This window comes from Cheilinus undulatus, linkage group 13 (assembly GCF_018320785.1).
Source record: "Cheilinus undulatus linkage group 13, ASM1832078v1, whole genome shotgun sequence".
In the NCBI taxonomy this organism is placed as follows: domain Eukaryota; kingdom Metazoa; phylum Chordata; class Actinopteri; order Labriformes; family Labridae; genus Cheilinus; species Cheilinus undulatus.
This window is the reverse complement of record NC_054877.1, coordinates 32,672,356-32,687,191: the sequence shown is the minus strand read 5'-3', so window position 1 is coordinate 32,687,191 and position 14,836 is coordinate 32,672,356. Positions and strand designations below refer to the sequence as shown.

The following is a 14,836-nucleotide window of genomic DNA, read 5'->3' as shown; positions in this document are numbered from 1 at the left end:
CACTGTTGTGTATTGTTGTGATGTTTGTGAATAATGTGGGCCAAAGTCCTTGTTTTTTGTCTTATTTAACAGTTACAAAAAGTAAATTACTCCACTGAATAATCAGTTTGTATTGCCATATGAGTGTGAATGTGAACATGTTATTTTAGGAGTGGAGCGCCTCTGCGTGGCCCATTGCTGAACTACAATATTTTCACTTTCATCTGTAAAGCTAGAGAAAATGTGAAACAGGAAGTTGATGTTTTTTTCTTGCGTATTCTAAAATAAGGTCTATTTGAGGTACAATTTTGAACTACATTTTCAGTTAAAGTGCCCAAGTCAGTGACAGACACAAATATAATTTTGTTGAAGGACAAAACCTGGTTTTATATAAAGTTACTTTCTTGCTATTGTCTCTTTGGGAGTCTTCGGTGTTTTTTACTGCTTGTCAGATGTTTACTCCCTTGAAGTTTAGCTTGGATTCTTTCCTTTTTTCAGTCTTTTCTGACATGTATTTACACCTTGGTCAGAGTCCACCTGTGGTAAATGATTGGAAATGATTTGGAAAGGCACATATAGAAGACTTCATTACCTAATCATTAATAAATATATGACTAGAAAAGCCCATGAGTGGGGAAGCAGGTATTTGTAAAACTTGAATAATAATTTTAAACTCAGGTATATAAGAGAAGTTGGATTATAGTTACCAGCTATATATATTTATATCATTTTGTTCTCATAATTTATTAATTTGTGGAGCAGTTTCATCATGGTGAGGAATGGGCACTGCAGTGTAATACGCAGACATTCCTGGAATACATTAAGAATAAAACTTTAGTAAACTTTAGTTCCTTGGAGGGGCAATTTGTTGTACAGCCAGAAGAGAATAAAATAAAAACACAGCAGTTCATACAATGAACATAGAATACATCGCATACGCAGATTACCAAACATGCAAATGCAGACTACTACTGTTTATAAGGACTGATCAAATCCAATTATTAATAAGGCCAATAGAAACTGGAATAAATTAACTCTTGTATCTTCTTGTACTTATATTTGTGCAATGTACCTGCGACCAGATGGCAGCAGACTGCTGGATGTATATGCTGTGATTAACAATATTTTTATGGTACTTATCTCCCTGCTTATGTTTATTTTATTTTTTCTTATTTTATTTTATTTTAATTTATTCAGTCATTCATTCATGGAACAAGGTTAAAAATGTCATCAAAGTTGTACTAAAATATTTTGAAATAAGAGGAAATGTATATCTGCACCAAAAATATTGTGTAAGACAATAAAATGTATAAAAAGAAAAGAAAATAATGGTGAAACGATGCAGCAACATTAAAAAAAATTATCAAAAAAAATATAGGCTCAATGAATAAACGTTATGTCGAAAGTAAATTTAAGTCTTAGAGAATAAACTCAACTTGGTTAAAATTTTACGCATCAGTATACTACAAAAATGCTTGAGGGTAGTTGAAATAAAGTTTTTTTTTTTCTTTTAAACTCACTGAAACCGCTATTGCTCTTATTTTGGTAGTCTCTCCGGAAGTAGTATTTGAACGGTCGCTGCCTTGACGCTCGCGAGCCTCCGCCTGTGTTTCGGTTGTTCCGCCTCTCGTCCCGACTCGACTCGGCTGTTGTCGTCGATTTGCGAAGCGCCCAAGTGGAGGAGGAAAAGGAAAGGAGAGAGGGGGACTGGTCGCAGTGAGGAAGGAAAAAGTACAGGAAAATTAAACATTTACCCTAGCCGTCAGCGGAAAGTGAAAGCTGTGTTATTCGGCAGCTTTGAAGTGTCGGAGAGGTCCCTGTACAGCTGCTTTTCCACAGTCTATGGTGTAAACACGTTAGTGTAGTTGTGACATTGCGCTGTGAGCGACAGAGCAGAGGGAAAGGTCTCCTCCCAGTCTGTTGACGGATACAGTTCGGCTTCAGTGAAAGGAGACACGGCTAGACCTGACTGTACGTTACCCCGGCCAGGTAAGACTGTCATGTGTCGATAACCTGTTACACTAACAGCCGACATAACGCTCTTTTTACCAGAAGCAACAGTTGGTCTCAGTCTGCTTTACTATCAGACATATTGAGTGTAACTGCTGCCCGCTTTCACAGCCTTCATCCGTTTATGCAACACTCAAGTAACACCACAGCACATTAAACCTGTTTAAATTTTATTATGTGTGACTTCAGCGACCTCTCACATTAATATGATGAGAGTGTCACTGCTTCTTAAATGTTCAACAGGTGATAGCTCGAGCTCAAGGTTTACTCAGCAGCACAGTGCTGTCTGGGCCTTCTGCCCTGATTATTCCCCACAGGCCCCACCTACTGTGTTTGCCACATAATGACTTATTCTGGAAAGCAAACTTATTATTGCAGAGCTGAATAACACTTTCACAGAAATGTAAACCAGCCACTTCCTTCACATTATGCAACAGGTAATCGCTTGCAACAAAGCCAGTGTAGTCCAATATGAACCAATGAGATTATGAACTGGGTGAGATGGTTGAAGTGGAGGCCCCACACAGGGAAGATGTTTACATGGACCATCAACAGTGCTGTTGATGTCCCCCTGGCCATTAGGAGGACAGAATACAGACCGGCCATTGATAAGGCCAACTCATTAGTACCCCATTCACCGCCATCAAAGCCTCCTCTCACCGCCCATCAACATGAGTGGGTCACATCGCTCACACTGGAAACTGAGGATCACACATTTCCTGCATTTCAGGCAGTGACAGGGGTTTGGTCTGATGTAGCATACATAATGGTTTATTTTGAAAGACCTTTGTTATCAGAGGAAGCGCCTCAGAGTTTTTCAAATGAATATCACCTGAGACTCAATGGGATAGTAGTATAAGCACATAGATATGTGCTTGTGACAGGATTTGACAATAGAAATACCATTTCCATTTTTGAACCAGTATTGGTATTGATATAACTACCAATACTGATTTTGTATCAGTACTGTATTGGCATCTGATACCTCCCCCTCCATAAATAGTGATATCTGATACTGTAATGTAGGCCAGTCAGTACACTGAAATACACAACATCAATATAGGAATTGGTACTGGTATTGGAATCAGTGTCTGTATTGGGTAATACTGGTACTCTTACCAGTTTGGAAAATGTACTCAAGTTAAAGTAAAAAGTATTTATTTCAAAGTTTACTTAAAGCACGGGGTACTGAGTAGCTGCTGAGGAGTTGATCCGAGAATATGATCTGTTCTTTGTGGCAAGAACAACAAGAGGATAGATCTCCAACCAGGTTGCTCAGGTAAAATCACACCTGTATATGAAGGAGTTAAATATTTAAATATGACACAGCTGCATAACTCTTGATATTCTGTGGCAAGGTGGGTCCCCGTGGTCAAGAACAAAGCAAATAATCAACCTCATAGCAGACCAATGTATACTAATCCAGAATATGCACTGCATTCTTTACGAACACCTGAAGTCACAGGTAGGAACGCTGACTCGGTAGATAACTTCACTCATGGTGCAAATGTGTCTCACATAAAAAAACAACTACACTCCACTAGAAACATGAGCAAACCCCCCCATTAGGGATTACTGGACAACAGGCCACACTCAAACACAATCAAACACGTATAAAACACTTCTAAACACCCTGCCTAAGGGCATGATAGGAAACTGCTCGCACATCCCCTCAGATTAGAAATTAATTGATTGTTTCCAAAGTTGAGCTAACACTCAAGGATCAACACTGTTGAATAACTCCAAAATTGAAGACAATTACACTCAGAACAGAGTTAAAATCACATTTTAAGAGTTAAAATCAGATGAAGTCATGTCGATAATATCCTGCACCCCTGGCAAGTAGTCAGTAAACTGGTCCGAAATATCCCCCTAGTTATTCAGCTAAATCTTAATGTCACAAAAGCAAACAAACAACAGGGTGATACTTAGATGAGAATAAAAATTATATCAAAATGAGATGGGCATCAGTATCACTACTGGCTGCTAATGACAGCAATACAACTTTTGATTTCATTTTCAGTATTGTCCACTGATGCCTGCTTAGATTAAAGGATCTGGTACTGACAAGTATTCCAGTCGTGCACCAGTGCTCTTCCCCTGACCAAAGTTATATCAGGTAAATTATAATGTGACAAAAGGCAAACAACAACAGTGTGATGCTAGCTGAGATCACATTATTATCATATCTGTAACTATATTGGTATTTGTACTAGAAATGCTTGTACTGATACAGAAGTATGAGTTTATTGCACTTAAGTAAAGCTACAATTACTCTGGTAAAAGAAATAGCTAAGCAGAAGTAAAAGCATTAGTCTATAAGTCTACTCAAGCAAAAGTAAAAAGTAAGTTATTTAAAGTTTACTCAAAGTACTGAATAGCTACATTTGATTCCCAAGGAGTAAGGTGAAACCAGATGGTTCCTTAATGTGTAATATCAACAAGAGAATATGAATCCTCAGCCAGGTTGTTCATTATAAGGTGTGACTTTACCTAAAGTAAAATGCAGCAGCTGTTTTGGGTTGAAATGTTGACTCATTCTCTCTCTGAGTCACTGGCAAGTCTTCTGTTGTTATCAGAAAGCTTGGACCTCATTGTGTTTGGAGAGTTTATTTTTCCCTCAGTACTTGATGCTTTTTAATAGGGATGGGACCGATCCAATCCAATATCGGTATCAGGTCTGATATGGATGTAATTAATAGATCAGATATCTGACTGACAGCGCCGATCTAAGTGACCGATCCAAATCCATCCTGCAGTTTGTGGTAGTCCATGAACGCACCACAGTCTAACATGAGACAGTCTGTGTATAACTGAGCTAATATTAGTTAGGGATGTTCTTAGCGCTATAATTACCTAGTCGGTTAAACATAAATCTATAGTTAGAGTAGTCAAAACTAGTCTAAGGATGAGAGAACACAAAGAAGAGTGGGTGTGACGTTAGCCTGATAATACTCTCTATAGCGTGGCTAGCATTGAAAGCTAGCGCCGCCTGCCTTTGTTCCTCTTTGCAGATTAATGTCATGCTTTGATATGTGGCCTCTTTTCACTTCGGGTGAGTAGTCATACGTGAGCTTAACCCTCGACAGCCCACATACCACTTTATTTACTACTTTGGAAAACTGTCGTACCGCGGTCTTCCTACTATACACTAACAGCTTAGCCACCGCCGAGCTTCTCATTGTTTACATCCAGTGTAGGGTCAGAGAGGAAGGCTTTGGCCATTAACTGAAGCTACAGCGGTCTCTAGTGGCGGAAGGTTCATTAAAGAGCATTTAGGGTAAGCATTGTTGTTTATAATTTATACTCAGTTGTTGTTTTTTGGAAAATATTAATATTCATTTTTTAGTAGTAGGTGAAATAAATTTGTTTGGAATACATTTAAATTCAGTTCATTTTGTATCATTATTATTTTCTTTTTGCATTTTGATAAGAGGAACTGGGTGATTTACTAAACTCTCATGTAACCTCACACATTATACCAACAACAATAATAATTGTTTAAAAAAAAAAAATGCAGACTCTTTCATTTTCAGTGAGCTCTCCACGTTTTACTATTTTGAACAGGAAAGAGGAATTTCAAACTGAATCCACCCAAATTTGAGCTGGCTCACTGGGCTTCTCTGAGAAGTCAGAAATGAATCAAACATAACATTCAACCACTAAAGCTAATTTTTCTGTTCAGGAATGCAAGTAAATAAGTATAATTTGACATATTAATCAAGAAATATTATTGTGCTTTACTGTTTTTTCAGTTTTTTTGTAAATCAGTAAATTTGAAAATTCATGGATAGCAACAATAATTATATTTTAACATTAAAAATATCATTTCAGTTAAAGAGCTTCTACATCTTGGTGTATTAACCATTGCAGAAACATAAAAAATGATTTTGGTAATTACCAATGCTGTTAATTTTTTATATATATATATACGGAATCAGTATCGTATCTGCACATATTTAGCGGAATTGGATCAGAACTGAAAATAAAAAGTAGATCGGTGCATCCCTACTTTTTAAAATGTAGTTAAGTACAAAGTATGCTTCAGTAAAAGTAAAATCTCTGATTTAAAAAAAAAATTAAAAAAGGTGCAAGTGCACAAAAAAGCTTATCAGTTACAATAACATGGATAAACGTAATTAGGAGCTTGCATTACTGTTTTTTTTTTACCAATCAGCCACTGTGGCTAGTAGTTTTATAAAGTTGCCAGCCACTCTGAATTTTCACTAGCCATAATTATGTTGTTGGGAAATAATGCTTTATGTTAATATTGGCTAAAATGGACTAGATTTACAGTCTTTTGAAATTTTTCCCTTGCCCAACCTTGAAAAGAATCCAATTGACTGTCAAATGTGGAATGAAATTCGTCTGTTAAAACACCGTCTGGTCCTCCGAGTGTTTTCAGAGGAATTATTACATGATAAAAGCAAACACTGATCAACAACATGATGCTGAAAATATTAGATACAGCTAAAAAATATCAGGTATCAATGTTTTTCCATTAATTCTGTTAGATTTTTTGTTAAGCTGTTTCAGGGGCCACTACCTTAGTCTTGGTTTTTGTATATTATTGTTTATATTTTATATCTGATATTGTTTTTAGACAAAAAATGTTGAATTATTAGACTGCCAAAGTTTTCCATACTTTGATCAATTTTGGCACCAACTGTGTAACGCTGATCATTTTAGTGATTGATAGTATTAAAAAACCTTCAGATCTTAAATCATATTTTTATCTTAAAGCTGCTATGAGGGGAAAAAATGTTACGTTCTATCCAATCAGGAATGGTTTCATACTTTCATATGGTTTAAAAATCAGTCCTGATTGTAGCATCTCCTTCTGTGACCTGCATTAGTAATGACAGCAGGAATGCTCAGCCTTGTTTCTTGTTTTATTCCAAATGAAGGCATTAATGTTCATGAGCAGCTTTCTTGTCTAAGGCTTTCTTGGTCATAAGGCGTTCTGCCGCATCAAAAATCAGCACCACTGCAAAATCTGTTCATTCATGGGGCGTCTTCATGTCCTTTCCTCAAGCTGTGAGATAAACCAGATCTGTGCTTAATGTAGAGGTGAAAAGTGGCCTTAAGTAGGAAGGAGTCCAGTTCAGAAACTATGGGCTGAATTTGGAATTGTGGGAGTCGCTCAGTCTCGATCTGTGGCAGGATTTAAAGTGACGTGTGATGCATGTAAATTGATTAGTAACAGGAGGAGGGGGCTGCGGGTAGAGATGGGAACAATGTCTTGCTTACGGTAAAGGATTATATTTAAGAAAAAAAGGAGCATATAGTTTGGGAATTTCCTGTACAGCTTGTGACTGACTGTAGGATAGATCTGAATCTCTTCCCTCTGTCTCTGTATGAGTTTAACTGGTGGAACAAAGGATGAACTGTTGGGATCATGTGGTTAGGAAGCTGCTGTAACCAATGCTGCGACACCTCATGGTTTAACTAACAGGCTGCTCTGGAAGTCGTGTGTATCTCCGCCGACTCAGAATGCTGTCAGACTTGATCGGCAGCTCTGTCGGCGACTTCTTGACAAGCAGCAAGGAGGAAGGTGAAGGGCTGGACAGGATCTGTTTCCTCATAGCGCTGTGTGTACATGTGTGCATTTCCTAGCAGCTCTTTGACTTCACAATTTGTTGAAGTACAGGAGTGTGCAAATCCAAGTGTGCTTCCTCGGGTGTCTTTTACTGCTTCCTAAACCAAGTGATTCATATCATTTCTCGGTATTCAAACACAGACACACACACTCTCACCACAAAAGTATATGTTTCTGAAAGAACTTGAAGAGTATGCTTGTACTTCCTCACACTCAGAGACTTCTCTCTGTGTCTAGATCTAATTATAGTTTTCTATCCAGATAAAATAACATACATATGAAAACACAGATACTTCAGACATAGTTGTTTTTTGAGTAATAAAGCAATAAGGCTGTTTCTTAGGGCTGAATGATTAAAAAAAGGTGGGTCATGAATGGCTTGACTTATATTGTGATTTTATTTTATCTCATTCTCTTTTGAATAGAAAAAGGTTAAATGACAATGAGATGATTATTCAAATACTCTAGCTTTTGATTCTACAATAGATAATAGATGTAATCTTCAAATTATTCAGTAATTAGAAAATTAGAGCAATTTATTTGGATTATGTGTACATCAAGGTTGTTATAATCAACTAAAACTAACTAAATAACTAAAAGTAAAAGCTAAAAGTAATTGTAGTTAACTGAAACTAAATAAAAACTAAGCTTTGCAAGAAAAACAAAAACTAACTAAAACTTAATTTGTGCTGACAAAACTAACGAAAATTAAAATTAGAGACAAAATCTCCTTAGTTTTACTCTTTGCCAGCAGCAGACTGACTGACATGTGAATCTAAGCTTGGATAGAGTAAAGTTGACTAATTTTATGAAAGAAGACTTAACACAGTGGTAAATGTTAGGTCTTAAACATCAAAATTGAATACATAAAAGGAAAAGTGAAGAGCCCTTTTGGATCAGGGCCCTGACAAACATCCAATATTGCTTAAAAAATTAAAACTAACACTAAAACTTGTAAAAACTAAACTAAAACAAGGCATGTTTGCAAAATAAAAACTAAACTAAACTAAAAAACCAACAGTAAAAACTAATCTGAAATTTAAAACAACCAGTTTAGTACTGGTGCTATGAAGTAGCACACTCAGGAGGGGTGCAGCGCTCCCATGTACACGGGCAGCGCAGGTTCAATTCCGGCCTGTGGCCCTTTCCCACATCTCTCCCCGGCTTTCTCATCCCTGTTTCTGATTCTATCCTCTGTCCTGCTCTATCATTAAAGCCCAAAGATAAATCTTAAACAAAAAATAATTCTTCTGAGAGGAAACAAGGACAACTGGAGCAATGATGTGGTGTGCAAATCAAGGCATACAGACGGACATGCTGCCAATTATAGCAGTGAGATAAATTTAAAAAACCCTCAGCTGAGGTAGGTGTGTTGGCTCTGATTAAAACTCTACAAACTCAGTGCTTCACTGTAGGAGATGAAGCTTTATTATAATCAGATATTCTGCTGATATGTGGGGGTGATATATTAGCTGTAAAGATTGTAGATTTGCTTGTTCTGATAATTGACCTTATTAGGTATTATCTGCTGATACTGGTATCTGATGCTAATATTGGGCATCTTGAAAAAAATAATAAATGTTCAATCAAAAACACAAAGATTTTGATTATGAAATCCAAATTAAACTCATGTTTGTGCATGTTTGATCAACATGGCTTTGTGTAAGTAAAACACGTATTTTTATTTCTTTTCTTTTACGGATATTAGATCTTACCAAAACTGAAAAGAAATACATTCATAGCTACTTCATTTAACTTCTGGTCAAAGCTGAAAACTTTTTTCTGATAACTCTTTTATCTATTCGATGATCTTATAATTTTATTTGTTCTGTCCTTTCATGTATTAAACAGAATTTAAACAGACTGAGATAATAATTGACCAACTGATAGATAAGAAAAATAGTGATTTGTTCTGCCTTCTTTTTATTTAGCATTAACTTAACAAGATCAGGAACAGATTTTAAAGTGACTTAAAAAAACTACAGTCTACTTTTGGCAGTAGTGGATATTTTAACTGTATTGTTCCACTAATATACTTCAGCACCTTCATTTATGAGTCTTTAATTCACCGTCGGTCAAAAAACAAACCTTCCTGTCGTTTTTTTTTTCTTTTTTGACAAACTTAACACAAAAATGAGTCTGAGAGGTGTGTAAAGATGCTGTCTAGTTCAGTGTTTGTGTGTCTCTCTGCGTGTGTGCTGTAGGGTCACATGGCCCAGCCTATGGTGGTTTTGTTGAATTCCTCCCTACCCGGGGGCAGATCTGTGCTGAGAGGAGCTGTGGTGACACTGAGGATACATAGACACACCCATCTGTTGGTTTGGCAGCAGAATCACTCGCTTTCACCAAATACCAAAAGTTACTGTGTCCTGATGTTTTGGCTGAAAACAAACAAAAGTGTCTAAGATTTCTCTCACAGAAGGTTTTTGTCTAAGTGAAGCATTGATCCGATATGAAAGGCAAAGATGATGGCTGATTTTCAGCACAGGCTTCAGGAAGTAAGGTGCTGAAAGTTCTAATCAGGTCAGCGTCTTACTCAGATGTACATGTGTCAGGCCAAGCAGGAAGTGTTGTCATTGCAACCATCTCAGATAGGTCAAAAAGGGAGTGAAACAGACCTGATTTTCCCTCAGTACCATAAGTCAGATTCACCATCACGCCTCAAACAGTGTGTTTGTTTTCAGTTTTCTAGTTTCTAGACGCTTAACCAGATTTCACTTTGTAAATCCCAGTGTTTGTCAGTCTGACTTTAGTTGACCGTTGACAGATAGAGAGGTCGAAACTGGCGTCCCCACCCAAACAAGAGCAGCTAAACTCCACGTGGGAGGAGAATCCAAGGAATGCTTATTTTAACCACAACTTCCTCCTCACAGCCACAGAGCTTGGCTCAAAGCTGCTGTTTGAGTTTCATGATTTCACTTTCATTCAAGTAAATTCAGTCAAAGAGAAAAGTTTACCTTTGGATGGTTGGTTAATGTAAATGAATTTCATGCCCAAATCTTAAAGGCTACTTTTATTAAACACAATATGTATTCAATTTTCTGTGTATCAGCTTCAGTTTACACTTTTATTTGACCATTAAGCTGATTAGCATAACCTATTCTTCTGCAAATCACATGAAAACCCCCCAAACTATAGAAACTATCCTCACATTTGAAAAACAAATGTTTAGTGTTGTCATCTTGAGGACTTGAAGTTACAATATGTGGAATTTTTGCACTGAAATATGTACATTAAAGCAAACAGTGACCGTTCCCATGTCATAATAATAATTTTAACTGAGGTCTTACAGTGTCTGAAATATTTCCTAAAGCTCAAAGACAGAGAAAATCTTCATGTTATAGTTGTAACTTGATGTGTAGAAGTGAATTGCAGTTGATTTCCCATTAAGATCCTTTAACAGGTTTATTTATTTTTCAGAGCTGCAGGGTCATATCTAATTTATAATCTGCCCTCTAAAGTATTGGCATCCTTTATTCTCTCATTTTTTTAAATATCCACCAATAAGGTTGCACAATATCATGTGTAGATAGGAGTTAAATAGAAGGAGAATCACAGTGTCTTAATTAAACATTGTACTATGGCATATATTAAGGATTATTATGATACCTCTCAGTGTAATTAAATTGATACTAATGTATATATATGTGAAACGTTTAATTCAGTTTGACCAAAAAGGTAGAATAGCATCCTTTGTTTTTTGTAGATAATTATCTCACAAGTCCTTTTGCAAGATATTTTCAGTGTTAGTTTTTACACCTTGTGTTTTTTGTAACTGTATGGCCTGTAATTTGTAAAGTTATCACTTAATTTATGATAGAGAAATAGGAAAAAGGATACATTGCCCTTTTACTATCATGCAACTGAAATGAAACATTTATATTTATTCATTCACTGACTTTTATCTTGTTCCTAAGAATTAGAAAATGGTGATAAAATTGTATTGTAAATTCAGTATTGTAATACTTACCGTAATGAGTTATCATTTCCCTAGAAATTGTTTTTAGATAAATATAATAGTTGATGTACCGTCTCTGTGCAGAGAGGTGCCACATCCATGGTTGCAAACTTAATGTTGTGGTTTTTCATGTCACTGCTGATCCCTATCCATGCTTTCTTCTGATTGGTCAGAGAGAAGGAAGTAGATAAGACAGGTGTGTTTGGAGTGTAAACTGTGTGAAAGGTTGAACTTCCTGGTAGACGCTGATCTGAGGTCAGATCTGAAACTGTCTTTATTCATGAAGAACACCCCAGAGTAACGTTCACAGACAGAAGCAGGGATGGTTTACAAGAAGTCAGCCTGATTATAAACTCATTTTGTCTCACTTTTTTTTAACCAAGAGCATCACACAGGCCCACTAAAAGAGTCAAAGTCAAAAGAGCTGAATAATTGGATATTACTGAAGTGTAGACATCAAATCAAATGAGAATTACAAGATTATTTATGTATATGACAAAGACAGATTTCTAATAGGGTTTTTGAAAAGATGATTTCTTATAATGTAGAAGGGATGGGGTTATATTATGAATGTTATACAGTTACAGATCTACATCTTCAGATTAAAAGAAATGTGTATTTTGATAATCATGTTGTGCAAACAGTTGTGTGATGTTCGTATTCTCACAGCACTGCTTTGTATTCTAACATCAAAATAACAAAATCATTGTAAGAATTACACCCACTGATCACTTTGTAAAATATGCCTGTTTAGACATATTGGCCAAAAGGAGGCTGGAAAACTGTTTCCTTCTCTGATGTTTGACTGGTAGGGTCAGAATTCAGCAAAAAACATGAAAGTGTGCCAGCCCACCATCCACCATGACACGTTCAAAGTCCCTAAATCACTTTTCCTTCCCATTCTGATACTCAGTTTGAACTTTTCATTCTGACCATGTCTGCATGTGTAAATACTTGGTTGCTGCCAAGTGACTGGCTTAGTAGTATTTGCATTGATGAGCAGCTGTGTATCAAATAAAGCCAGCAATGAAGATACATCACCAGATTCCTGCCAGTAAAAAGCCCTGCTAGTAAAAGTTACTCTTTACTTGTAACCCAAACAAATAACATCACAATGCCTCTGCTCTCCCTGTATAAAACTGGATATCTACTGAGATTTTTACTTTCAGAGACAGTAAGAACAGTAAAAGAATATTTTCAGGGCTTTTTGCCTTTATTTAGACTGGACAGTCAAAGAGAGGCAAGAAGTATAGAGAGAGTGGGGGAGGACATGCACCAAACAGATTTAAAAGGTACAATATAGATATCCTGATATGTGGAGTAGACTGTTTCACATATCCAACTACAACTAAACCCTGCCTGTAACTACTGCAAACTCATACCAAGACTGGTCGGGAAAAGAGCAGAAAACTATTTTTCACCTATAAGCTTTCGGTCCAGGTCTTTGTCCTTCTTGTAATAAAGAAATGTTATCCCATTCTGATAAAAGCTGCTGCACTGATTATCATTGTTTGCCAGCTTGTAGTGCAACTAAACCACTCCCCTAGCAACTGCCTTGTTCTCTTGAAATGAAGCTGATTGGTCAGGTTGGTTCTCAGACTGGGCACAGTCGTTTCAGATTGGAGCTTTGTGAAATGGATCTGCCTGATAGATGACACGGGATCTTGCTGATCCATCTGGTTTGCAGGGTTAATACAGTATATGTATCTAAACTTGACATGAAATTACTCATCATGTTGAAAAAAAGTTAATAAATAATGAATTGTTTCTAACTTTTTAGATGTGAAAACCAGGGGTGTAATGACCCATCGATGTAGTGATACATTGGTTGATAAATTATCCCATTAGAGAGATAGACAGTCAAACATCGATTTACACAGTCACTTTTAAGCTATGCTTTTATTTTGAAATTCTCCTACATGCCCGTTGACAATATTGTATCATTGTCCAGAGTATCAATATCGATATGGATATCATATCATAGTAAAACAGGTGATTTACAACCCTAGTGAAAACCTGGTTCCCTTTATGAGCAGTTTTCATAGCAGACATTTGGTGTTGACTTTGACGGACGAGCACAGACTCTGTAAAATATATGAATGCAATATCCCAGCCACTCAGGACCACCATATGTCAGCAGACACTATACAAGAACCCACAAATATAAAGCAGCTCAACTCTTTTTAAAACCTCAGATTTGACTGCTGTTTAAGACAATATCTGCTGTTTTAAAGGAATAGGCTATTTCTTATTGGCTGATGCCTCTTTTGGAGAGGATGATAACATGTAGGAAACTATGACTGCATTCGTTGTGCTGCTTAAAGGGATAGCATCAATCCCTCAATCAATCATACTTCACTTGTAAAGTACTTTTTATGCAACAAAATGCAGCATAAAGGGCTTTATTAAAAAAAAATCGACAATAGGGACCAGCAACAGCCACTTTTAATAGTTGGAAAGAAGCTTTTATAAATAAAAGATGAAATAAAAACAGGAACTAATTAGGTATCATAAATAAATACAGTTCAAATTGTAATTCTAATGAAGCCTTTTCAAAGGATATTGCATTGTCAGTTTGTATGCTCCTCTGTGTTTTTGTACAGGCATGGATCTGTACATGTGAGTGAAGGTAGAAGATGGGGAGAAAATGTTTTTTAAGAGAAGTGGTAATAAAATTACACTTGCTTATGCTGGGGCCGATAGACTGCTGTTTGTCTTTCTCTGTGATTAGATGTAGAGAGGAAACTTCTGCAAATGAGCAGACAGGACCTTAAAGAAATGAATCTGTTGGCTCACACTGCTGCATTATTGAGCTCCCATGCAGATATTAATAGTGCTATATCTTAAAAAAATAATTCTCACATCTATGTCAGGAGCAGAGCAGAAAAAACATGGCACACTTTCACACTGGCATAGCTCAATGAGGGTGATAAGATATTCCTTTATTAGTCCCACAAGGGGAAATTTCAATTTACAGCAGCAAAAAGTATCTTAGAGAAAGCAGGCCATAGGCGACAGAAACACAGTAGAAATAGAGGACAATTAAAAGTAGTGTAACACCAAATCTTTGCCTGCTTTGCACACCAGACAATGTGTCAGAGTTTATTTAAATTATTTTGACAAAGTGTCTCACATGCTCAGAGTAAACTTTGTAGTTCATGATCTGACGGTTGTGTGTGCATGATTCTAATTTAGATTTGTTAATAAAACTTCAAGTCACTACCCCAAGATGTGGAAGACAGGAGTAAAAACCAGTACCTTCAAAACTTTTAGCATGAAAAATTCCAGTG

General features: G+C 36.6%; 1 protein-coding gene across 3 annotated transcripts in view; it reads left to right on the top strand.

Moving 5' to 3' along the window:
• Nucleotides 1–1,606: 1,606 nt before the first annotated feature.
• The window catches only part of gng12a (guanine nucleotide binding protein (G protein), gamma 12a), a 46,044-nt gene continuing 32,814 nt past the window's right edge, over nt 1,607–14,836 (top strand). For all 3 annotated transcript variants that reach the window (XM_041803783.1, XM_041803785.1, XM_041803784.1), the window contains exon 1: nt 1,607–1,968. The gene's annotated coding sequence lies outside the window, so the exon portion shown is untranslated. The remainder of the gene's footprint in view (nt 1,969–14,836) is intronic.